The sequence below is a fragment of the Pelophylax lessonae genome (assembly GCF_965119305.1).
Source record: "Pelophylax lessonae genome assembly, chromosome: 3".
NCBI lineage: Eukaryota > Metazoa > Chordata > Amphibia > Anura > Ranidae > Pelophylax > Pelophylax lessonae.
In genome coordinates, this window is record NC_138770.1 from 612,445,271 (window position 1) to 612,470,397 (window position 25,127).

General features: G+C 43.3%; 1 protein-coding gene across 1 annotated transcript in view; it reads left to right on the plus strand.

Moving 5' to 3' along the window:
• The first annotated feature begins 9,673 nt into the window (after nt 1–9,673).
• Nucleotides 9,674–25,127, plus strand: part of RAB3GAP2 (RAB3 GTPase activating non-catalytic protein subunit 2) — a 107,649-nt gene continuing 92,195 nt past the window's right edge. The window contains exon 1 of the mRNA XM_082252557.1: nt 9,674–9,740. The gene's annotated coding sequence lies outside the window, so the exon portion shown is untranslated. The remainder of the gene's footprint in view (nt 9,741–25,127) is intronic.

A 25,127-nucleotide genomic window follows, 5' to 3' on the forward strand; every position in this document is an offset into this window, starting at 1 on the left:
TGCCGTGGCTGCATGCCCTAGTTTAGGTCGGCAGTTAGGGGGCAGTAAAACCACGCTCTACCACCTGCTTTTGCCACCACTCGGACAGCCAAATGAATGAACCCCAAGGCCCCGTTCACATCTCGCACAGTGGAAACCCGTGTTCCTGCTCGAGATTTTGTGTGTGCGATTTTCATGCAGAGCCAAATCTCCACTTACACTTTAATGGACTGCTCTATGCGCGTTTGTCGTGCAAAAAAAAACTCCTGCAACTTTTTTAGTGAGGAGCTTTGCAAACCTTTTAGGCATAATGGCACCCAAATGCACGTCATGCATTTTTGCTGTGATTTGGAATTACAGGCAGAATCTCTAAGGCTCCATTCACACCTGAGCATATCATTTTCAGGCATTTGTTTGGGCTGTTGTTCATGCGTTTTTTCAGGTGTTTTTCAGGCCTTTTTTGCAGTTTTTGGAGGCACACATTGACATCTAACAAAAACACTTGTAATCTGCCAAAAAAGAAACTCATGTACTTTTATGAGCTTCAGACGTTTTGCTTTAGGCGACAAAACGCTCATATGTGAACAGGGGCCATTGAAATGAATAAGATTTTGCTTGTTAGGCATTTTGAGACTTCAGAGATGAGTGTTTTATGAGTTAAAATACCCTCAGGTGTGAATAGGGCCAAAGTGTGAATGCAACCATAGTGACTGAGTTGTTCAATGGCCCATTCACACCAGTCCACCAGGAATTAATTATATCTCCCTCCCCATCTTGCTTCGTCTTTTACTTTCTGCTTTTCATATGAAGGACCACTGTTCTATTACAGTGCATGTCTGGTCCTTCGTTACAGTTGTCATCATTTACGGAATGGCAAGCCTAATTTATCCTTTAATATTAAATGCATGCTAAATATACTGATACCCTATAGATATTCACACCTTCGGAGTGTATAAATCCAATGTCCGACAAGAAGCGTCCTCTTTATTTTGCCTTTTATTAATACATTATTGTGCACAATAGCATTTCCATGTGTAAAAAAAAAAATGATATATGCTGTAAAAGTGCTCAGTGCAATAAATAAAAATCTAAAACACAAATTGAAATACAAAAAAATGAAATGCAGTAAACCCCCGCTCCATCGCGGTTCAGTTTTTGCGGTCCAGGTATATTGCGGTTTGTTCTGTAATGTTGTTTTACTATATAAATCATTAAAAATTAAATATTTTTGTGTTTTCCATAGCTCTTGTTATGTCTCCTAAGTATCTTTTATGTGTTTAAATTAGTTTCTATTGTTTTAAAAGTGTGTTTGAAGACCTTTTTAAAATGCTTTTAAAAGTACAGTGACAGTAAAAAAAAACACGCCTACAGTTTATTTTAATAGGGTTTTTCTATTTCGCGGATTTTCACTTTTCGCGGCTGGGTCCGGAACGTAACCCCTGCAATGGAGGGGGGTTTATTGTATATGTATTAAATGCAACTAATGCATCAACCAGAATTTGATGTACAGTGAATCAGGAAAGTATTCACATCGCTTCACTTTTTCCACATTTTGTTGTGTTACAGCCTTGTTCCAAAACGGATTACATTCATTATTTTTCTCAACATTCTACAACCAATACCCCATGATGACAACGTGAAAGAAGTTTGTTTGAAATCTTTGCAAATTTATTAAAAATAGAAAAGGAAAAAATCACATTTTTCAACGTTTGCCATGACACTCAAAATTGAGCTCAGGTATCCTGATTCCACTGATCATCTTTGAGATGTTTCTACAACTTGATTGGAGTCCCCATGTGGTAAGCTCCAGCGTTTCCCTGTGATATAGCTCCAGCGTTTCCCTGTGGAGAAAAGAAAACCTACCAGAAGAACAATCATCTCTGCAGCACTCCACCAATCAGGCCTGTATGGTAGAGTGGGCAGACGGAAGCCACTCCTCAGAAAAGGCACATGACAGCCTGCTTGGAGTTTGCCAAAAGGCACCTAAAAGACACTTAGACCATGAGAAACCAAATTCTCTGGTCTGATAAAACAAAGATTGAACTTTTTGGCCTGAATGGCAAGCGTCATGTTTGGAGGAAACCAGGCACCACTCATCACCTGGCCAATACCATCCCAACAGTGAAGAATGGCGGCGGCAGCATCATGGTGTGGGGATGTTTTTCAGTGGCAGGAACCGGGAGACTAGTTAGGATTGAGAGAAAGATGAATGCAGCATGCAAAACCTGCTGCAGAGCGCTCTGGACCTCAGATTGGGATGAAGTTACATCTTCTAACAGAACAACAACTCTAACTAAGTACACAGCCAAGATAACAAATGAGTAGCTACAGGACAACTCTGTGAATGTCCTTGAGTGGCCCAGCCAGAGCCTAGACTTGAACCCGATTGAATATTTCTGGAGAGATCTGAAAATGGCTGTGCACCGACGCTTCCCATCCAACCTGATGGAGCATGAGAGGTCCTGCAAAGAAGAATGGGAGAAACTTCCTAAAAATAGGTGTGCCGAGCTTGTAGCATCATACTCAAAAATACTTGAGGCTGTAATTGGTGCCAATGGTGCTTCAACTAAGTATTGGGCAAAGGCTGTGAATACTTATGTACATGGGATTTTCTTTTTTTTTGCAAAGATTTCAAACAAATTTCTTTCACATTGTCATTATGGGGTATTGTTTGTAGAATTTTGAGGAAGCTAATGACTTTAATGCATTTTGGAATAAAGCTGTAACATAACAAAATGTGGAAAAAGTGAAGTGCTCTGAATACTTTCCACATTCACTGTATGCCCTTTGTAATCCCCTGTACAGCAGCACTGCTAAGTATTAGGAGACTTTCACTTACAGGAAACATATTGACAGGCGGCGACATCAGAGACATGACCTTATCAGTTTGGTGCTACACCATTACTGTCCATTCATAGGCTGAGGGCTTAGAGGGGAGCTGGCTTTGTTGCCTAACCGCAGCAAAGAATTGACCGGTCATATGGCTGGTTGTGTTGTCTATCAATACTCTAATTGTCAACTTCAAGACTGGATGGATTTTAATACTTTGTGCTTCCTCATAGCAATGCCACCTGTATACACTGTTTTCTGCTGGATGCACACCTAACTGCACACCCCCAGCACTGTCAGCAAGCTGTTACCGACAGCTCCTGATTACTATTTACAGCTGGGAGCTGATAGGACAGGATCCTTATTATGTGATTGCTGTGACAGCCAATCAGTCTCCATCCACAGTATCCCCTTAACCACTTAACGCAAAGTGACGTAGATCTACGTCGGGTAACTTTGCGGGGGTATACCGGGATGATGCCTCTAGCTAGAGGCACCATCCCGGTACCGTGGTTTAGAGCCAATGGTCGGCTTTCCGTCGGTAACGACCGATGCGGCTCGGGAGCCGCTCGATCGTTACCCGGATGAGCGGGAGGGGGTGCCCCCCCCCTCCCGCCGCCTTCCGTGACATTTACCGGGGCTCCCGTCCCACTGGGAGCCCCGAGCACCCAGCCGGCACGTCCGCCGGCTGGATGGAGTCCCGATCAAAGCCGAAAACGGCTTCGATCGGGTCTCCGATGACGTAACCCGGAGGCGGCGTCCATGACGTCACTTTCGGGTTAATGTGCTGCAAAAGGTGGCAAATTTAAAAAACGGCTGTATGCAAAAATGGCGTTTTCGGCGTTTTGCATACATGGAAGTGTAGTCGAGGGGTCTAGGGTCTTTTAGACCCTCGATCCCTCCATAAAGTGTACCTGTCACTGCATATTGGTGTCACAAGGGATGTTTACATTGCCTGTGACAGCAATAAAAGTGATCAGATTTTTATTTTTTTTTTAAAACCTGTAATAAAGTTAAAAAAATAAATAAAATAAATAGGAAAAAAAAATAAAAAATTTTAGCCGTCACCGTTAGCTCGCGCACAAAAAAAAAACCTATACGGAAGTCGAGCCGCGAATGAAATCGCTGTTCAAACCACACATGTGAGGTATCGCCGCGATCGCCAGAGCGTGAGCAATAATTAAAAAAAAAAAAGAGCTACACTCTAACTCTAAACTGGTAACCGTTAAAAAAATTTAAAGCGTCGCCTATTGAGATTTCTATTGACCGTAGTTTGTCGCAATCCCACGGGGGGGGGGCGCAATTTTAAACCATAACATGTTGGGTATCTATTTACTCGGCGTGACATCATCTTTCACAATCTACAAAAAAATGGGCTAACTTTACTGTTTAGTATTTTTAAAATGCAGTGAAATTTGATTTTTCAAAAATTTTCCAAAAAAATGGCGTTTTAAAGACCGCTGCGCAAATACAGCGTGACAAAAAATATTGCAATGACCGCCATTTGATTCTCCAGAGTCTTTGCTAAAATAATATATATAATTTTTGGGGGTTCTAAGTAGTTTTCTAGGAAAAAATACTGGTTTTAACTTGTAAACAAAAAGTGTCTGAAATAGGACTGGGGCTTAAGTGGTTAAAGGACCAGCTCCCTCAAGGAAGAAAGGGGTTAATGGTATATCTTGCTGTTTTCATGGAATCTGAGTTTTGAGTGTACTGACTGAAAACCTGCAATGTATTAGGTTTCTTTATTTAACATAATTTAAATAGCTTTGTGATATGAGAACAGTTTAGCTGGAAGTCACAACAAGGTATAAGGCCAGGCAAAAATAGGCCGTTTGCAGAAGAAAATTCACAGGCGGTCAGTTAATTAAAATTCTGCAAGCTGGATCATGTTGTTATTGCATACCCTGTCCAATTTATTAGGCTGGACCTCCCTTGTATGCGCAATTATAACATATGCTGTATTTAAATCTGTGACCGAGTGCTTGGGCGCGGACGTCAATCTGAAATTGGTATGTATTATGCTGGTGAATTAAAAAAAAAGGCATTATCAAGAGGGAACACATCAGGAGAGGTCGTGTGCGCGTGTGTATGTGTATAATTATATACCCCTTGAAATTTTCCACATTTTGGAAACTGCAAACCTACCAAGACATGGCCGTCCACCTTAACTGACAGGCCAGGCAAGAAGAGCATTATTCAGAGATGCAGCCAAGTGACCCATGGTAACTCTCAAGGAGCTGCAGAGATCCACAGCTCAGGTGGGAGAATCTGTCCACAGGACAACTTAGTCGTGCACTCCACAAATCTGGCTTTTATGGAAGAGTGGCAAGAAGAAAGCTATTGTTGAAAGAAGGCCATAAGAAGTCCTGTTTGCAGTTTGCGATAACCCAAGTGGGGGACACAGCAAACATGTGGAAGAAGTTGCTCTGGTTAGATGAGACCAAAATTGAACCTTTTGGCTAAAAATCAAAACGCTCTGTGTGGAAGAAAACGAACACTGCACATCACACTGAACACACCATCCCCACCGTGAGACATGTTGTGGGGATGTTTATTCTTCAGCAGGGGGAAGCTGGTCAGAGTTGATGGGAAGAGTTAGAGTCTGCAAAAGACTTGAGGCTGTAATGGAAGTTCATCTTCCAGTAGGACAACGACCTTAAATATACATCCAGAGCTACAATGGAATAGATTAGATTAAAGCATATTCAGGTGTTAGAAGACCAAGTCAGAGTCCAGACCTAAATCCAATTAAGAATCTGTGGCAAGACTTGAATATTGCTGTTTTACAGATGCTCTCCATCCAACTTGATGGAGCTTGAGCTATTTTGCAAAGAAGAATGGACAAAAACTTTACTCTCTAGATGTGCAAGGCTGGTAGAGACATACTCAAAAAGACTTGCAGCTGTAATTGCAGTGAATGGTGGTTCTACAAAATTATTGACTCAGGGAGGCTGAATGCAAATGCACGCCACACTTTTCAGAAATGTATTTGTAAAAAAAATTGAAAACCATTTATCATTTTCCTTCTACTGCACATTTATGTGCCACTTTGTGTTGGTCTATCACATAAAATCCCAATAAAATACATTTACGTTTTTGGTTGCAACATGGTAAAATGTAGAAAATGTTATGTATATCTATCTATCTATCTATCTATCTATCTATCTATCTATCTATCTATCTATCTATCTATCTATCTATCTATCTATCTATCTATCTATCTATCTATCTATCTATCTATCTCACAAAAGTGAGTACACCCCTCACATTTTTGTAAATATTTTATTTTATCTTTTCATGTGACAATACTGAAGTATGATACTTTGCTACAATGTAAAGTAGTGAGTGTACAGCTTGTATAACGGTGTAAATTTGCTGTCCCCTCAAAATAACTGAACACACAACCATTAATGTCCAAACCGCTGGCAACAAAAGAGAGCACACCCGTAAGTTGAAATATCCAAATTTAGCCCAATTAGCCATTTTTCCTCCCTGGTGTCATGTGACTCGTTTAGTGTTACAAGGTCTCAGGTGTGAATGGGGGAGCAGGTGTGTTAAATTTGATGTTATCGCTCTCACTCTCTCATACTGGTCACTGGAAGTTCAACATGGCACCTGATGGCAAAGAACTCTGAGGATCTGAAAAAAAGAATTGTTACTCTACATAAAGACGGCCTAGGCTATAAGAAGATTTCCAAGACCCTCAATGCTGGCCAAGACCATACAGTGGTTTAACAGGTTCCACTCCGAACAGGCCTCGTCATAGTCGACCAAAGAAGTTGAGTGCAGGTGTTTAGCGTCATATCCAGAAGTTGTCTTTGGGGAAAAAGACGTATACGTGCTGCCAGCGTTGCTGCAGAGGTTGAAGGGGTGGGGGGTCAGCCTGTCAGTGCTTAGACCATACGCCCCACACTGCATCAAATTGGTCTGCATGGCTGTCGTCCCAGAAAAAGCCTCTTCTAAAGATGATGCAAAAGAAAGCCCGCAAACAGTTTGCTGAAGACAAGCAGACTAAAGCCCCGTATACACATAGTGATCGTCGGCCGAACAATCGGCCGTCTTTTGTCCAGGGCTGTCGTGTCTGTTGAAAACTGCAAAAGACTGCACACGAATTTTGTCGGCCAACAACAGCCGACTGCAGAAGTGATGTCATGTGATGGTTAACTTTCCTTGTCTTTTTTTTCTTTTCTGAGCATGCCCAGTCTTGCTAATCTGCTGTCTGTCGGCCGAAATCTGTACTGACTGGCGAACAATCGGCCGTTCTGGTGTTGGCCAATAAAAATTTTAATGCCTGTACGACAGATTCTATTCGGCCGAAAATGCGCTGTCGGCTGGAAGCTGAAAACATCCTAGTTCTTGCATGGCCAGCATACTCACCGGACATGTCACCCATTGAGCATGTTTGGGATGCTCTGGTTCAGCATATATACGACAGCGTGTTCCAGGTCCTGCCAATATCCAGCAATGTCGCACAGCCATTGAAGAGTAGTGGACCAACATCCCACAGGCCACAATCAACAACCTGATCAACTTCTATGCAAAGGAGATGCGTTGCACTGCGTGAGGCAAATGGTGGTCACACCAGATACTTACTGGTTCTTGGACTCCTCCAGACCCCCCCCCCCCCAAATACAGTAAAACTGCACATTTTAGATTGGCCTTTATCGTGGCCAGCCTAAGGCACACCTGTGCAATAATCATGCTGTCTAATCAGCATCTTGATATGTCACACCTGTTAGGTGGATGGATTATCTCAGCAAAGGAGAAGTGCTCACTAACACACATTTAGACATATTTGTGAACAGTATCTGAGAGAAATAGGCCTTTTGTGTACATAGAAACATAGAAAATGTCTTCGATCTTTTGAGTTCAGCTAATGAAAAATGGGGGCAGAAACAAAAGTGTTGTGTTTTTTATAATTTTGTTCAGTGTGTGTGTGTGTGTGTATGTGTGTGTGTGTATGTATGTGTATATATATATATATATATATATATATATATATATATATATATATATATATATATGTGTGTGTGTATATACACTGCTCATATATATCTGCTCCCCCCCCCCCTCCCCTCCGGTGCCACATTTGGAATGAATGGCAGCAGATCTGAAAATTGGCCTGAGTGCTGACATCGCGGGGTGTCGTTAACTTTGAATTGACACCCCCAACGATTCACATATGGCAGTGATAACTGCCTGTGCTGCAAATGCGATGCAGGAACACACAGTAGATTTGCAGCGTTCCCGCATCGCAATAGTGTAAACCGGCACTTATGCCTCGTACACACGCATCGATAGTTGGCCGTGAATTTTTCGGCCAACGTCCGATCGGCCGATTTTCGGCTTGTTAGTATGATGCTTTCGACAACCGGCTCCGACTTTTCGGCCAAACAAAATCTGGTGTGCAGGCTATAAAATTTTTGTTGGCCGTCAACAAAACGGCCGATTTTCCGTCAGTCAGTACAGATTTCGGCAGACAAAAATCTGATGAGCAAGACTGGGCATGCTCAGAGAAGAAAAAACACACGGAAAGTAAACCAGCACATGACATCACTTCTGAAGTTGGTTTTTGTTGGCCGAGAAAATTTGTGTGCAGTCTAGAGCACATTTCAACCAACACAACAACACTGGACAAAAGACAGCCGATCGGTCGGCCAACTATCGATGCGTGTGTACGAGGCATTTTTTTACTTACCTTGTAGAGAAAATATACTTGCCTTACTTCTTTCTTCCTCCCCTCGGCGGCCGCGGCGATTCGTCACTTCCTGGCTTTTGCAATGATTCCTGGGAGCTGAACGTCATCGCTCCCAGGAATCATTGCACCGGCCCCGACGTCAGTTCCGGCGTGCGCGCGTCATTCCCTTCTAAACAGCTTCTTGGCATGCCCAGAAGCTGTGGAGGGATGACGCACGTGCCCAGAAGTGACGTCGGGGCCGGTGCAGTGCATCGTGGGACCGAAGAAGAAGGAAGAGGACGCCGAAGAGGATCGCGCTGGCTTCAAGCTGCCCACACCTGAGATGGCAGCGCTGGACAATACTTTTTCAAGGTAAGTATTTCTCCTAAAAGGTAAGTGCAACCCGGGACAGATCAGAGGCTAGCCATTGTGGAATGTACTAGCCCTGACTGTCCCGGGGGTATTTTTTTTTTAAAAATGTGCACTGGGTGGAACTCCGCTTTAAGGATGTCCAATATGCTCTGAAGGAGGAATAAATGTATTAAAGATAAATTTCACCCAAAATTGCATGTTCCGCTCTCCTCTACTGTATCTGGAACTTCTTTTTGGAACCTCTTTTTGTGGGAGGGAGGGTACCTAGTTTTGGTTTTAGACAGGTTTTCCTCTCCCCCCTGACAACCCCCTATTCAGAACCCCCCCCCCCCACACTTGCAGCCTTCTGGGAGATGTCACAGGTAGGTCCCAGGAGGCTGCAGGACCATTCACAAAGTGCATGTGCACTGGGAAGTTGCGATGAGTCACAGCTGACTTCCCACGGTTAACATCCTTCCGGTGAGCTGAAGATCGGTGAAGAACTGGCTCGGGTGAGGATGGGGCTGGATCCATGGACAGGTGAGTCTTTTAAAAGTCAGCATCTACAGTTTTTTGTAGCTTCTAACTTTTAGTTTTTTTCCGAACTAACTTAAGAACCACTTTAATGTACCATGTACAGCCTGTTCAGCTGTAAGTGGTACATTAAAGTACATTTAATGTAACATGTACAGCCTTAAAGGGGATTTTCAAACAATGCTCAATGCAGGGCTGGTGTTTTGCAGGATAACACAATTTAGCTATGCATGTTCTGTTATAGTGTTTATTTAATTTATTTGCACTTTAATATGTAATCTTTTTTTCCATATGTTATACAGATAATTTGTCCAGCTGGGAAAATGAAGACTGGGGATCGTGGGAGGAAAATGAGAATAAACCTCCGGTAAGGATTTTTTTTCGGGTTGGGTTTGTCATTTACCTGTATATTGTGTGTCGGGGCTTGGATCAGTGGGGAAATGCAACTTGCTTTTACAGCTGCAAACACATCAGAATGATGAAGCAACAAATCTTGATGCTATAAAGATAATAATGGTTCAGTCAGATGTATATGGCAAGCAAATTGCCTATAGAAAATCTAGAAATGTATACTTTACCAAAGACTTCTATGTCTGTTGCCTGGGATGTCACTTTTAAATAGCCTGCCTCAGCTTCAAATGTCTCCCATCAGTGTGTCAGAACCTCATCATAGCATCCTACTTCTTTCCTGATCTTTTCAATTCTCCCCCTGTCTCTAACTTACATTGAACTTTTTTCCTTTTGGGAATGTTGGGACAACACCTGATGCTTTATAATTATTTTTATATAAAATTTGTAGAATTGGATGTCAATGTAAAAAGGACCTGTCCTCAGAGTAGCACAGTACATTTCTGCTTGCACAGATTCTTCACCTAAACATGATCTTTCATTAACTTTTACAAGTCTGCATGACTACATTCCTCACACGTCTCCTTATACAGCAGTAGGGTCGTTTTGTAACAATGCTCCCTCTTTTATGATTAGAATGCCGTCCTTGAACTCCAGCACAGTGACCTTGCCTAAGCTAAGATGTCATCAGTCTGCTGCAAGCAAGAGGAAGCATTTTCTCAGTCTCCCCTCCCTTAGTGATCTGACTTTAACATTGTTGTTCTGTCTCTAGGACAGAGAGCTAAACCTTACTGCTCCATAAACTTCAGATACCATATTTCTTTGATTTCAAATTTATTAGAACAAGCCAGGTGAAACTTCAAATTGATAAAAATAAACATGAATCAGTACAAAATAGCATACAACAAAGAAACAATAATCTATAATACAAGATGTGAGAACAAAAACTCACTTATTAAGCTCCCTCAGGGGTGATGGCGAGAGATTGAGAAAACATGTCTTGCTGCCCTTCTGTATCTTCTCAAAATGGTGGCTGATTCACTTCTTGTAGAAATCTTACCCAGAATGCCCTGGTTCCTAATAACTTTATTTAACACATTCTGAGTTTACAATGTAATACAGACGAACAACTGAAGCTATACCAAAAAGGAACAGTGGGTGGCTCCTGTGCTCTGCACATAACTAACTTGTGTGAATCAAGAAAACCCAACATGTTATTTTAAGCAACATAAACACAAGTATACTGTCAGAATGTTTATACTGCTCTGATAAACAGTGTCTATTTATGCAAATAAGCAAGGATCTATAATTAAGGAGATTCTCAACTTATTTCCATAAATCAACAACAACTCGGGATCGTTTATTGGCGCTAACTTGAAGATAAGAGGAATACTATTTTGTGCAAAAATAAAATCAGTGCAGAATAATATAAAAAATATAACTGGTAAAAAAAACACAAAATGCGTAACAAAATTAAATAATATGTATCACACAGGTAATGTGAGAAATGCAATCAAAGGATAATATTACAGAATAACAAAGTAACTAAAACCTATAACTTCTGGAATGTGATTAATAGCTTCTCATGAGCTTACAAAATATTGAAAAAAGATTTGACAGATTTGACACGTGACCTCTCTCAGCCAACAGATCCTCACAACTCAATGTTTAAAAATGCATGGACAAAAATTATTACACCATGCACCAAGACTTGCTAGAAGTCAAGATTGTTTTTGTTAAAATAAACTTCTACTAAGTTAATTTATTTTAAGAATACATCACAACTGCACCATTTACTATGGACTGAAATCCGCCTCAATGGGATTCATACATATGTGTATAAATTCCCAAGATTAGAAAATAGACCAGTCATACTGCAGTTAGAATGATCTAAATTCAAATCTTGATGCTATAAAGATTATAATGGTTCAGTCAGATGTATATGGCAAGCAAATTGCCTATAGAAATGTATACTTTACCAAAGACTTCTATGTCTGTTGCCTGGGATGTCACTTTTAAATAGCCTGCCTCAGCTTCAAATGTCTCCCATCAGTGTGTCAGAACCTCATCATAGCATCCTACTTCTTTCCTGATCTTTTCAATTCTCCCCCTGTCTCTAACTTACATTAAACTTTTATCTTTTGGGAATGTGGGCGTGGATTTTGTTTTCCATGTGAAAACACGTCAGATAGGGCCTCGTTCACTATATGGCTCTACCTCGCCATTGTCAACAAGGCGGTACCGTTTGTCTGTATTTGGGGAAAAAAAGTTTAATTCAACTATTTTCTCAAAGATAACATTCTGACCTAAGCCTTGGAGAAAAACTTAAATCTTAGTATGTTATCTATCATGCCAACTTACTGTCAAGAATACCGTCTACCTTTTAAATATATATTGCCTGAATAGAAGTTTAAACCACTGCAATTAACATTCCTTGAAAGTGAAGTAACTTAAAGTGGGATCCATATACCACTTAGTTCTTTACACATAAAAAAATGGTATACATATTTTACACAATATTATATATTTAAAGCTTATACCTATTATATCCATAATATTAAACATATAATTCAAGGAGTACCTCCCCCCAAAATATATAATGAATATCGGTTGAATATTATAAATGTAACCTAGCCTGGCACCATGGCTAGTCCTTATCTTGGCGTTTTGTCTGGGCCTCTTTAATTTATTGGCCTGAGAAGGTCTTTGCTAAGCCTCTAAAAGTCTATGTAAGAATATACACTCAAGGATAATGAACTTACATTCACCTCATGACAAAAATGGCTGCCAGGATGCCCATATAACAACCATCTATCCCAGACCTTGTTGTATTTAACTGGGCAGCCCCTATGAAGATATTTATAAAGAAAATGGCAAATTACTTGTCTACATTAACATCTGGAAGTAGACCTATTACACATGATTTAGAGTCTAGTTGGAGTGGAAAGCGCATGCGGTTATGTAGGAATTGAATAATTTGCTCCCAGTAAGCATAGATATCTGGACAGGTCCACATTAAATGGAAAAAAGTACAGAGATGTCCATCACATCTAGAGCATAATGGGCTATAATTCAAATGATATTTAGAAATTCTTAGTGGGGTTAAATATGCTCTGTGTATGATGTACAATTGTGTCAATCGAGCAGAAAGTCTGGGTGAGGGCAGCTTTGTGCCTTCTAGCTAGTATTTCTTCCAATTCTGACCCCTCTACAGAGCCAAAAAAACAATAAGTAATGCACTCAACCGCCATGACTTGTATGCACGCTCACCACACAAGACTCCATTGCTAAAGAAAAAGCATGTTGAAGATCGTTTTAAAATTTGCTGCACAACATTTAGGCAAGCCTGTGAAATACTAGGGGAATATAGTCTGGTCAGATGAGACAAAATTGAACTCTTTGGATGCCATAATACACACTATGTTTGGAGGTCAAATGGCACTGCACATCACCCCAAAAACACCATACCAACAGTGAAGTTTGGAGGTGGGAACATCAGGACCTAGTGTGGTCGGATATATATATAACATAAATAAATATATATATATACACACGCACACACAGTATACAGTGCCTTGCCAAAGTATTCCGCCCCCTTGAACTTTTCAACCTTTTGCCACATTTCAGGCTTCAAACATAAAGATATAAAACTGTAATTTTTTGTGAAGAATCAACAACAAGTGGGACACAATCATGAAGTGGAACGAAATTTATTGGATATTTCAAACTTTGTTAACAAATAAAAAACTGAAAAATTGGGCGTGCAAAATTATTCAGCCCCTTTACTTTCAGTGCAGCAAACTCTCTCCAGAAGTTCAGTGAGGATCTCTGAATGATCCAATGTTGACCCAAAATGACTAATGATGATATATAGAATCCACCTGTTTGTAATTAAGTCTCCGTATAAATGCACCTGCACTGTGATAGTCTCAGAGGTCCGTTTAAAGCGCAGAGAGCATCATGAAGAACAAGGAACACACCAGGCAGGTCTGAGATACTGTTGTGGAGAAGTTTAAAGCTGGATTTGGATACAAAAAGATTTCCCAAGCTTTAAACATCCCAAGGAGCACTGTGCAAGCGATAATATTGAAATGGAAGGAGTATCAGACCACTGCAAATCTACGAAGACCTGGCCGTCCCTCTAAACTTTCAGCTCATACAAGGAGAAGACTGATCATAGATGCAGCCAAGAGGCCCATGATCACTCTGGATGAACTGCAGAGATCTATAGCTGAGGTGGGAGACTCTGTCCATAGGACAACAATCAGTCGTATACTGCACAAATCTGGCCTTCATGGAAGAGTGGCAAGAAGAAAGCCATTTCTTAAAGATATCCATAAAAAGTGTAATTTAAAGTTTGCCACAAGCCACCTGGGAGACACACCAAACATGTGGAAGAAGGTGCTCTGGTCAGATGAAACCAAAATCAAACTTTTTGGCAACAATGCAAAACATTATGTTTGGCGTAAAAGCAACACAGCTCATCACCCTGAACACACCATCCCCACTGTCAAACATGGTGGTGGCAGCATCATGGTTTGGGCCTGCTTTTCTTCAGCAAGGACAGGGAAGATGGTTAAAATTGATAGGAAGATGGGTGGAGCCAAATACAGGACCATTCTGGAAGAAAACCTGATGGGGTCTGCAAAAGACCTGAGACTGGGACGGAGATTTGTCTTCCAACAAGACAATAAGCCAAAACATAAAGCAAAATCTACAAAGGAATGGTTCACAAATAAACCTATCCAGGTGTTAGAATGGCCAAGTCAAAGTCCAGACCTGAATCCAATCGAGAATCTGTGGAAAGAACTGAAAACTGCTGTTCACAAACGCTCTCCATCCAACCTCACTGAGCGCGAGCTGTTTTGCAAGGAGGAATGGGAAAAAATTTCAGTCTCTCGATGTGCAAAACTGATAGAGACATATCCCAAGCGACTTACAGCTGTAATCGCAGCAAAAGGTGGCGCTACAAAGTATTAACTTAAGGGGGCTGAATAATTTTGCACGCCCAATTTTTCCGTTTTTTATTTGTTAAAGTTTGAAATATCCAATAAATTTCGATCCACTTCATGATTGTGTCCCACTTGTTGTTGATTCTGCACAAAAAAATACAGTTTTATATCTTTATGTTTGAAGCCTGAAATGTGGCAAAAGGTCGAAAAGTTCAAGGGGGCCGAATACTTTTGCAAGGCACTCTATGTGTGTGTATGTATGTATGTGTGTATATAAGGGAGGGAAAATTCCGCGCTTAGAATGAAAGTCGCAATCAAAATGTGGGAAATTGGCTGCAGCCTACCTCTTAACTGTTCACAAGAAGTGTGCAGTGAAAATAGAAGGGTGTTAAGGAGGTAAGTGGCGCTGCCAAATATAGGTAAAGGGATACAGAAGAAAAAAAAAAAATATATATATATATATATTGTGACAGGAAGTCAGGTAAATCTGGGAATGTAGTCACTGAGAGGAGACACATTCCCACCTGCTTTGAAAGTTCACTGATACTATAGGGTGTTGGCTGCAGAGAGAGCCAGCAGGAAGTTGAAAACCATTCAGCTGTTCAGAATGAGGAGATCAAGGACTCTATAATTTGTCCAGAGAAAATCTATTGAGTGCTGCCTCCTGTCGCTGTGTGAGCTGGGAAGAGGAGGACAGACATACGTGTACCTCCCGACGCCGTGTGGGCATGGGAGAAGGACTGCTGCCGCCTGTCGCCGTGTGGGCTGGGAGAGGGGGACAGTCGGATGTGTGCCTCCCGACAAGCTGGTGAGCATGGGAGAAGACCCCCTAAAGCGATGTGAAGCTAAGGAGGGTAACCATGAGTGAACCCTTACATATGGTGGAGGTATGCAGTGGGCAGAAGCAGCAAGATCCCTGCAAGGAAGTGCAAATGTTTGATGAACTTTATCTGGTGCATGAGATTGCACAATCTATGTGTGCAGGAGAGAAGATCCTGACAGAAAAAAATAAAAAGTGTTTTAAAGAGACAGCGGTCTCAAAATTATTTGATGAACTTTGTTGTGTCTGGTGCAAGTGACTGCACAAACTGTGTGCGCAGGAAAAGAGATCTTGCAAGAGAGAGAACAACTACATGTGTTAAAGAGACAGTGGTCTGAAAATTTTTTGCTGGACTGTGAAAAATTTGTTTGTGGAGTTATTGAAGATGGGGCGATCCAAACGCCTGAAAAATGCAAAGATAGATGAAATGAGAGACCGGATTCTATGGATGGAGGGGATGTTACCGTCTGAACCAGCCCCATCCATGCCTAAAGAGAGTCTACTAAAGAGGAAGGGTGTTGTCCCTAGCAACACTGATGAAACTGCTATGGAGACGCAGTGTGCTCAGATGAAAAGTAAACCCAAAATGGGGGAGATGCTGAAACAACGGAGCTTTGCAGCTCAACAAAAGGCTCATCAAGAGAGCATGGCAGGCTGGAAACAGAGACGCCAGCAGCCAATGGAGGCCATCGGTTTGGAGGAAACCGAGTATGTGTGCAGGGCTGAGTTGGATGCCTTGCAACGGAAAATGGAAGAAAAGGAACAAGCCTTGGAATTGCTTAAAATGGAGCATAGAAACTTGCAGGAAATGAATGAACTACTCAAGTCTCATGTGTTACAGTGGGAAGAATCCACTGCTCTTCTTTTGGTCGAGTTGCAAAAACGCAGAGAGACTATAATGGAGAAAGATACCATCCTCATGGAAAAGGAAAGTGAAATTCAGACTTTGCAGAAGCAAAGTATGGCTGATATGTTGGAGTTGCGTAATCAGCTGGAAAAAAGTCTTCAGTCTTTGGGAGCTACAAAAATAGACCTGCAGGAGTCGCAGGAACAGAATGTTGCTCTGAAAGCGACATTGTCTCTCAGCGACAAAGAGAAAAGTGAAAGAGAGGCTAAATTACTGAGTACTGTGTATGAGCTCACTACTTTGAGCAATGTGGTAGATGAATGGCGTGCGGACTGTGAAAGTTGGAAAGGGGAAGCCCAACGTGTCCAGCAGCAGTTAAAGGAGAAAGAAGCCTGTGTGGCAGAATTACATTCTTATTCCCAGAAACTAGCCAATGAGGTGAAGGCTCTTATGCAGGGAAAAGGAGATTGTGAACATAAGAGGGAAAAAGTAGAGGCACAGCTTCTGGAATCGCAAGTCAAGGTGTCAGAAGGTGACCGATTGTGTGCTAAGCTGTCAGAGAAGGCAAACCGACTGCAGGTTGAGTTGGACAATGTTACAAATCAGCTTTCTCAAGCAGACAGCAAATCTAGAGAAATTGCGGAAGATTTTTCTATCTTGGAATCGCAGCTGCAAGACACGCAGGAACTCTTACAGGAAGAGAGGTGTCAAAGGCTGAGTTTTAGCACAAAGCTCAAACAAATGGAGGATGAGAAAAATGGCTTCCTGGAACAATTAAAAGAGGAGGCGGAAGCAAAGAAAAACCTATCAGAGCAAGTCGCAACATTGCAAGCTCAGATAGCGGATATGAAAAAACGCATGGAAGAAAGCGTTGGTTCATTACAGTGTGTTGAAGATGTGAAAAAGAAGTTTGATCAGATGCTTGGTGAAGAGAAGACTGTGTCTGCAAAATATGCAGAAGAACGCGACCGCGCAGAAGCGGAGGCGCGTGATAACGAGAGCAAAGCCCTGTTCTTGGCTCGCTCTTTGGAGGAAGCTCTAGAGTGTAAGGCTGAACTAGAAAGTGTTAAACAGCTGCGTACAGAAATGGAAGAATTGGTCAGCTCCAAGGATGATGTTGTGAAAAGCGTTCAGGAGCTAGAAAAGTCTAAGCGAGCCTTAGAACAGCAACTAGAAGAGATGAAGATTCCGTTGCAGGAACTGGAAGAGGAATTCCAGGCAACAGAGGATCTGTCCCAAAGAGGGGATAGTGTGCCTGATGCAGTTTTTAAAAGGATCAGTGTTTTGGGGTCTGTCCTGAGTGAGCCTCAGAAATGTGATGACATGTGGCTTGAATCACCCCTTTGGAATAAACCGTTCCTTCAAAAACTTCAAGCATTGGAAAATGTATCATTAGAACTTCAGCAAACAAAGGAGCTGAGTAAGAAATGTGATGATTTCTCAGTTCAGGCTGAAAACCTAGTGGGGAAAACTAAGGCTGTTGGTGAAAACGTGAAGCAAATGAATAAGTGCCTTTCAGGGAGTGTTTCCAAAATGGAACTGGTGAAAGACGGGTGGCAGAAGTTTGATCGTGATCTTGAGATGCATTCCATGTGGAATTCAGATAGAGAAAAAGAACTAGGTGACCTTGAGCGGTCAAATAGTTCAGCAGAAAGTGCATTGAAGAAACCTGTAAAAGAATGTGTTGCAGTTCCATGCTTCTTCACTGATGCAGAGAGGAGGTCTATAATGGATACCACCCAGATCGCTGGGTTCAACTGTGTTGTTGCCTTTAACCCCTATGTTGGTGTAAGGAAAGTTGATGATGTTCTGGTTGACTACTTCTGTGAAGAGTTTGGCAAGAAATATAAACTGAATATCAAATCAAATAGTAGGCCTTTACTGCGACTCGCTCAGGAGGGCGAAAAGTTTAAGAAGTTGATGAGTGCAAATGCTTCCGATCTGCCTATGAATATGAAATGTTTGGTGAATGATATTGATATCTCTGGGAAAAGGAACAGGGGTCACTTTGAAGAAATGTGTGACAGCCTGTTGTCTCAATTGGAAAATCCTCTGCACAGCATCTTAGAGCAAGCAAAGCTCAAGAAGGAAGATCATTCCCTTTTACAACAAAAAGTCAATGATTGTGTACAGATGTATGGAGAGGCAACTCAAGTCACAGAGGGATGTCAAGAGTCCCTACTTGGAACAAAGCTTAGTGAAGCAAAGGTTCTCAAAGTTTTGTGGAAAACATTTATGGATTGCAGAGAGAGGCGTCTTAAGAATGTTGAAGACATTAAGACTAGCCCAATTGAGTTGCCTATGGATCACGGTCCTCCATGGTGGATTGGACAGACGGTTATGAGGGACAAGCTGTCTGACATTTATGAGAAAGCTGTCAATGAAGATGACAGAAACGAGAAGGAGCAAAATGATGCCAAAAATGCAGTTGAAGAATGTGTATATGAGATGAGAGACAAACTGTGTGGCATTTATGAGAAATCCGTCAATGAAGATGACAAAACAGTTTCATCCGGAAGCTTGAGGATAATAGGAGGCTTATCAGTGAGTCAGCAGTGCCTGACACATGCGTGCCTGGAAATATGTGTCCCAACCCTAGGGTTGAAACAAGAGGGGGGGGTATGTGACAGGAAGTCAGGTAAATCTGGGAATGTAGTCACTGAGAGGAGACACATTCCCACCTGCTTTGAAAGTTCACTGATACTATAGGGTGTTGGCTGCAGAGAGAGCCAGCAGGAAGTTGAAAACCATTCAGCTGTTCAGAATGAGGAGATCAAGGACTCTATAATTTGTCCAGAGAAAATCTATTGAGTGCTGCCTCCTGTCGCTGTGTGAGCTGGGAAGAGGAGGACAGACATACGTGTACCTCCCGACGCCGTGTGGGCATGGGAGAAGGACTGCTGCCGCCTGTCGCCGTGTGGGCTGGGAGAGGGGGACAGTCGGATGTGTGCCTCCCGACAAGCTGGTGAGCATGGGAGAAGACCCCCTAAAGCGATGTGAAGCTAAGGAGGGTAACCACGAGTGAAGACGTCTCAAAGGTGAGAAGACAAAGTGTTCCATGTGAAGAGTGTGAAGAGTAAAGGGACCTGTTAAATGAACTGTGTTCAATATGAAGAATCTGAAGAGTAAAGGATCCTGTTATAAATGAACAACATGTGCTGTGTGAAAGAAACAAAAGGACTGTGTTGCCCTGCGAAGCTATTATAAATGGACATTTGAGTGTCTGCTGTAGGATCAGCAGTGTCGGCCCAACAGTAGGTTGGAAAGACTTCTTAGGTAGGTTCCAGCGTGAGAAGGTAGCCGCCCACAGAGGCAAGGATTTATTTTGTCTTTTATTTTATTTTGGCTGTTTTGATGCTTGCAATTGTGTTAAGTAAATTGCATGAATAAATCAGTCTTGTTTTCAACCTCTAATCGGCTATCTCTCTGGGAAAACGCACCCCCAAAGGGGTCATCCACGCCTACCACCGAGCTAATCCCTTACAATATATATATATATATATATATATATATATATATATATATATATGTATGTGTGTGTGTGTGTGTGTCCACACTATAATACTTAAGTACTTGAAAATAAACAACAAATGAATACTTATACGTAATGTGCTGGTTAATACACACAAAAATTGGACATTAAATAAATAATAAGCTGAATTAATACCCAAATAAGTGACGGGTAGTGATAGAAGGGAAGTGATCCTTTTTTCCGGAAATAAGGTGCTTGGAAATAAAGTGACTAAGTGTCTCAATGGTATAAATTATTCAATATAACGGAAATCTTTGGTAAACCGACAAAATTGTGCAAATATAAAGTGGTAAATGTGCATATACTCTGTACAGAGCAAACCCCAAAAAGAAAGGGGCGAGTGCAAGTGAATACTTCTTGGTATCCAAACTAATAAAAAATTGTTTAATAGGGCAGGTATTTAATGGTGCAATGTGATGCGATTCCAAATCGCATACGTAACAAAAGAGGTGGAAAAATGCAGAGAGGTATATACAATAAGGTGTCTATCACTTATATAGAGTGAAGTATGGCTCTCCAGAAAATTAATAATAATATAATAGTCCCAATGGCACCACGAAGTCCTCCAGTGCAGGTTTTAAATTGGTGCAACCTCACATCAGAGGTGACTTGTGTATTTCCAGTGACTCTTCAAGTGTGGCCGGTGTGATGGGTCAAAGGTGCTCCCCTCACTGCCAGGACCGCACTTACCAGAAGGGTAAACCCCTACAGGGGTAATAGGCCTATATTCCGACTTGGATGTGGTTCCTATGCCCCTCAAAGGTCATCACTTGGTTCCTCTGGACATAACATCAATAGAGATCCTATGACCTTTGGATAGCTTGGAACAGCCACTGGGGGTCATATACATGAAGTAAATCAGGCATAAGATATAAGCATGAACTGGGAGGTCTGCCGCGCTGAATCTATTCCGGAACGCTGTGCGTTCCACGCGGTCCGGAAGTGCGTTCCAAAGCAATGGTGGAAGTGAGGCAGTGAAGCTCTATGCGTTTCATCATACAGACGTCATCAGGCTCCCCTTGCACAGTTGGCACTTTTGAGGAGCAGGGGAAGCAGGTACCCGATTTTTCACAGGTACCTGCTTCCCACTTCTGTTCCAAACGCCGCGGCGCTCAGCAACAGAAGTTCTCCTTCCTCCCTCCCCCTGCAGTCTTCTGGGACACTGACAGGTCCCAGCGGACTGCATCCACCATTCACAATGTGCATCACGACTGCATGCGCAGTGGGCACCCGGCTGTGAAGCCGCAAGCTGTCACAGCCGGGTGCCCATAGTGAAGATTCCGGTGCCGCCGAGGGAGGACAGAGGATGAAAATGGCTGGGCTGAGTGCATCACTGGACCATGGGACAGGTTAATGGCTGTTTTTTTAAAAGTCAGCAGTTACACTTTTTAAAGCTGCAGACTATTTTTTTGACAGGTACTGGAGCTCCCCTTTAAGTTTCATATGGTGCATAGCAATGATCTGTGTTGCCTTTAGCATTTAAACGGGATTCAATTTTTATTTTTGGCAGAAGAAATGAAAACACTTGACTTGGCTAACGATTTTCTCCCGGTTTCATAATCCTTTTTCATAGGGAGTTAAATAAAGGAAAACAAATGTATAATCATGACATCATCTCTGTGCTGGCCATTGTTTAATGCACTGGTTTCCTTGCTGGCACCATGCCCGGCTTCTCCCTGTATGACTTCTCATGTGACTGGCGATACACAGCTGGCAGCTAGAGACAGCTGCTGCCCACACAGGGCCTGATGAGAACATTTGACCTGGATTTCCCACTGTCATATTTTCTGTATAATGAAACCTGCAATTATATTTTACACCAGTTATTTTGGCTCAGCAGGCACTGTACCAGCCTAGTGGAGGCACAATCCTAATTTATGTGCAATCTTGGATCGGTGTATAAGGTGTGATATGACTTTCTTGTATGTATAATTTTAAAGTATATAAGTGAAAAATTAAAAACAAAAAACGTATGCAAAATCTCTGCAACACAAGCTCTCTTTACAAGCTATGCAAGTACAGAAAAAGCTATATACGTACCTGTAATAAAAAAAAAAAAGAAAAATACCTACATCTGCCAGAAATATAGTGAGTTCCTAACTACTCATTTGAACGGACAACGCTGCCTCAGCTGCACTGAAATCCCATGCAGTGTTGTTCTCCTCTCTACCCCTACACCTCTTACGGTGATGAGGGGGGGTTACTGTAGTTTAGCAAAGATCGATTTGACCACACTGTTTGGGATTTCAGTACAGCATTCGCAGAATTGTCAGAGTAAACAGAAGGTTAGGAGTTTGCTAGTTTTTATGGCAAGTAAATAGTTATTTTTGTGTACACGCAGCATTCCTAAAGTGTATTTATTGAAATTGTATTTATTTTTCTCTTACGTCCTCCGACAGTCGCCGCCCTCTTCATATTCGTCACAATGGGGGTATTAGACTTTGCTCCGAAGGAGTAGCTAGGCAACAGAATATGTCAATATAAAAGTTTTAACATATCCCACCCCCAGGGGGTGGTCCCCTCAGTCAATACCCTCCCACTTCCTGTATCCATACTCCAGTTTCAATGTCTAGCTTGTCAGGAGTAGCTGGATGTCTCTATGCTGGGGCATTTGTCTCAGCCTTTTCTCTATTCTTTTTTGATTTTGTTTGAGTTTTTTCTCTCTGTTTGCTTAGCTGTTCATTTTGTCAGCGTTAGTTAGTTCTTCTGATGAAGAGGATTCGTGCGGGCTGGGACTCGGGCTGATCCCCCTGGTCGCAGGTTGTGGGTCAGTGGTTTTCCCGGCCTGCCATCGAGCGTTCAGCCAGGTATCGCTCCTGGCACAGTGAACGACCCATCCCTGTTCGGTGCAGGGATGCTTGGTGAGGTGGCTACCTCACTGGACGCTCTGTGGTTTCTTAACCCCGGTTTCGTGCGTCCTGGATGCGACTCTCCCTGCCTCATGTGCTGCGGTTTGTTCGCCTGTGCGGGTCCCCCGCGTCATTAGAAGGTAAGTGTACTTATGTGGGGACCTGTCAGTCTGGGACTGTGTAACCTGCCTCTATTCGCACTATTTGGCCCCCTGTCAGTCTGCCTGCACGCTGTGGGCTGCAGGAGGGGGGGCTGTGTGGCACTGTGTGCCTGCCTGTTAATGTGTGAAGCGCTGTGTGCTGTGGGGCATGCCTTTGGTCATGTTGGGGGCACTGTACAGCGGTCGCTGCAGCGACCTGCCATGTTGATTTTTACATGGGTGATGTTGTTACATCGCAGAGCGGGGGAGCGGCGTTTTCGGCGCCACCATTTTTGCCTGCATCGCCCCGGCCGCATGTTTTCAATGCGGGCGGCCATTTTCTTGTAGCCTCTCATAGGCTTTACAAGAGCGCCCTGATTGCATCACTTCCTCTTTCCTGATGTGCACCGATCGAAGCAGCAGCTACTACAGGGGTCCCCTCAGGTTTTTAACTTTTCTATCTGCCTGTATCCATTGCCTGTTTTCTGTGCTATCCCTGTGGGGGTCTCATTAGGCTTGTGCGTGTGGCGGTGGGCTGCGCTCGCCACGCTTGTTAAGGGGGCAGTTAACCCTTTCTTGTCAGCATAAGTTTTGTGGGGCAATGGATTCTCAGGAGGGCAAATTTCCTGCCACATTGGTGGATAGCCAGGGGACTGCTGTTTCTCCCCCAGGGGGGGATTTGGCTGTGATTGTGGCTAATCTTGCTGCCCAGGTGCAAATGTTGGTGGCTGCTCAATCCACTAAGAGGTCCAGAGTTTCAATTTCCTCTGGTTCAGAGGGTGATGGTGCGGGGGCTGATATGGCCGGGGTCTCCTTGTCGGGGTCCCGTTCCTCCCTGGATCTTGTGGGGTCCGAGGTGGAGGCTGAGGTTGAAGGGGTGGATTATTCTCCCCCGGGCTCGTCTGAAGAGCTTGCACCCATGGATGACTTGGTTGCTTCCATCAAGCAAACGCTGCGCTTGCAGGATGAACCGTGTCCGCCAGCTGCCTTGGCAGCTTATGGGACAAAGAGAAGGCGCAAAACATCGCAGGTTTTTCCCTGCACTGATGATTTTCAGAGCGCCGTTAAGGAACAATGGCGTAATATTCGCAAACCTTTTGCGGTACCCAGTAGGTTTAAACTGCGTTATCCTTTCACGCCAGCTACTGACGAGCGTACCACCTCCTGTGGATCACGCGATCGCGGTTCTGAATAAGTCCACTGCGATTCCTGCTGAGGATACCCCGGTATTCCGGGATGCCACAGACAAGAGGCTGGAGTCTCTTGCCCGTCATACCTATTCTATTATGGGTTCTATGCTAAAAGCTCTGTTTGCTTGCCTTATGGCGGCCCAGGCGGTCGCGAGTTGGACGCAGGTGCTTAGACGCGTTTTGGTGGCTGACTCAGCCCCGCAGGCGACATTGGACATGGTGGATCAAATCCATCAGGGTGTCATGTATTTGTGCGATGCGGACTTGGATATGGTCCCGTTGGCCGCACGTGTACACGGTGTGGCGGTGTTGTCTCGCCGTTTGGTTTGGTTGAGGTGTTGGTCGGTGGACCAATCTTCTCGCAAGACTTTAGCCAATCTCCCTTATGACGGTTCTCGTCTGTTTGTTTGGCGAATCCTTGGATACTCTGATTAAGGGGATCACTGGGGGTAAGAGCACGCTCTTGCCCCAATCCCAGAAGTCGGCTCCTGGTAAGAAGCATGCTTCCTTTCGGCCCTCTCAGGGGTCCTTTCGTGCCTTTCGGCCGCACTTTAAGGGCAAACCGTTCAAAGGTCAGGGCTCTCAAAAGAAGCCGTGGACGGGTAAGCAGAAGTCCGGCCAATCCGGATCCGCTGCTCACAACAGTGCGGCCTGAAGGGGCGCCCTCACCCGGTTCTGGGGTGGGGGGACGCTTGCTCGGTTTTCTACAACCTTGGCTGGCCAGTGTTCGGGACAGGTGGGTTCAGGAAATCGTTCGATCCGGTTACAAGATCGAGTTTCTCTCTCGGCCGGAGAGCAGATTTTTTCCCTCAAATCTTCAACTGTCTCCGGAGCGTTTGCGGGATCTGCACCTGGCGGTGCGGGACCTGAGAGCTCAGGGAGTGGTGGTCCCGGTGCCTCATCGGGACAGATTTCGGGGGTTCTATTCAAATCTGTCCACTGTACCCAGGAAGGAGGGCAAGGTTCGTCCAATTCTGGACTTGAAGGCTCTAAACCGCTTTGTACGGGTCCGCAAGTTCCGCATGGAATCTCTGCGGTCGGTGGTGGCTGCCCTGGTTCCGGGGGAATTCATGGCC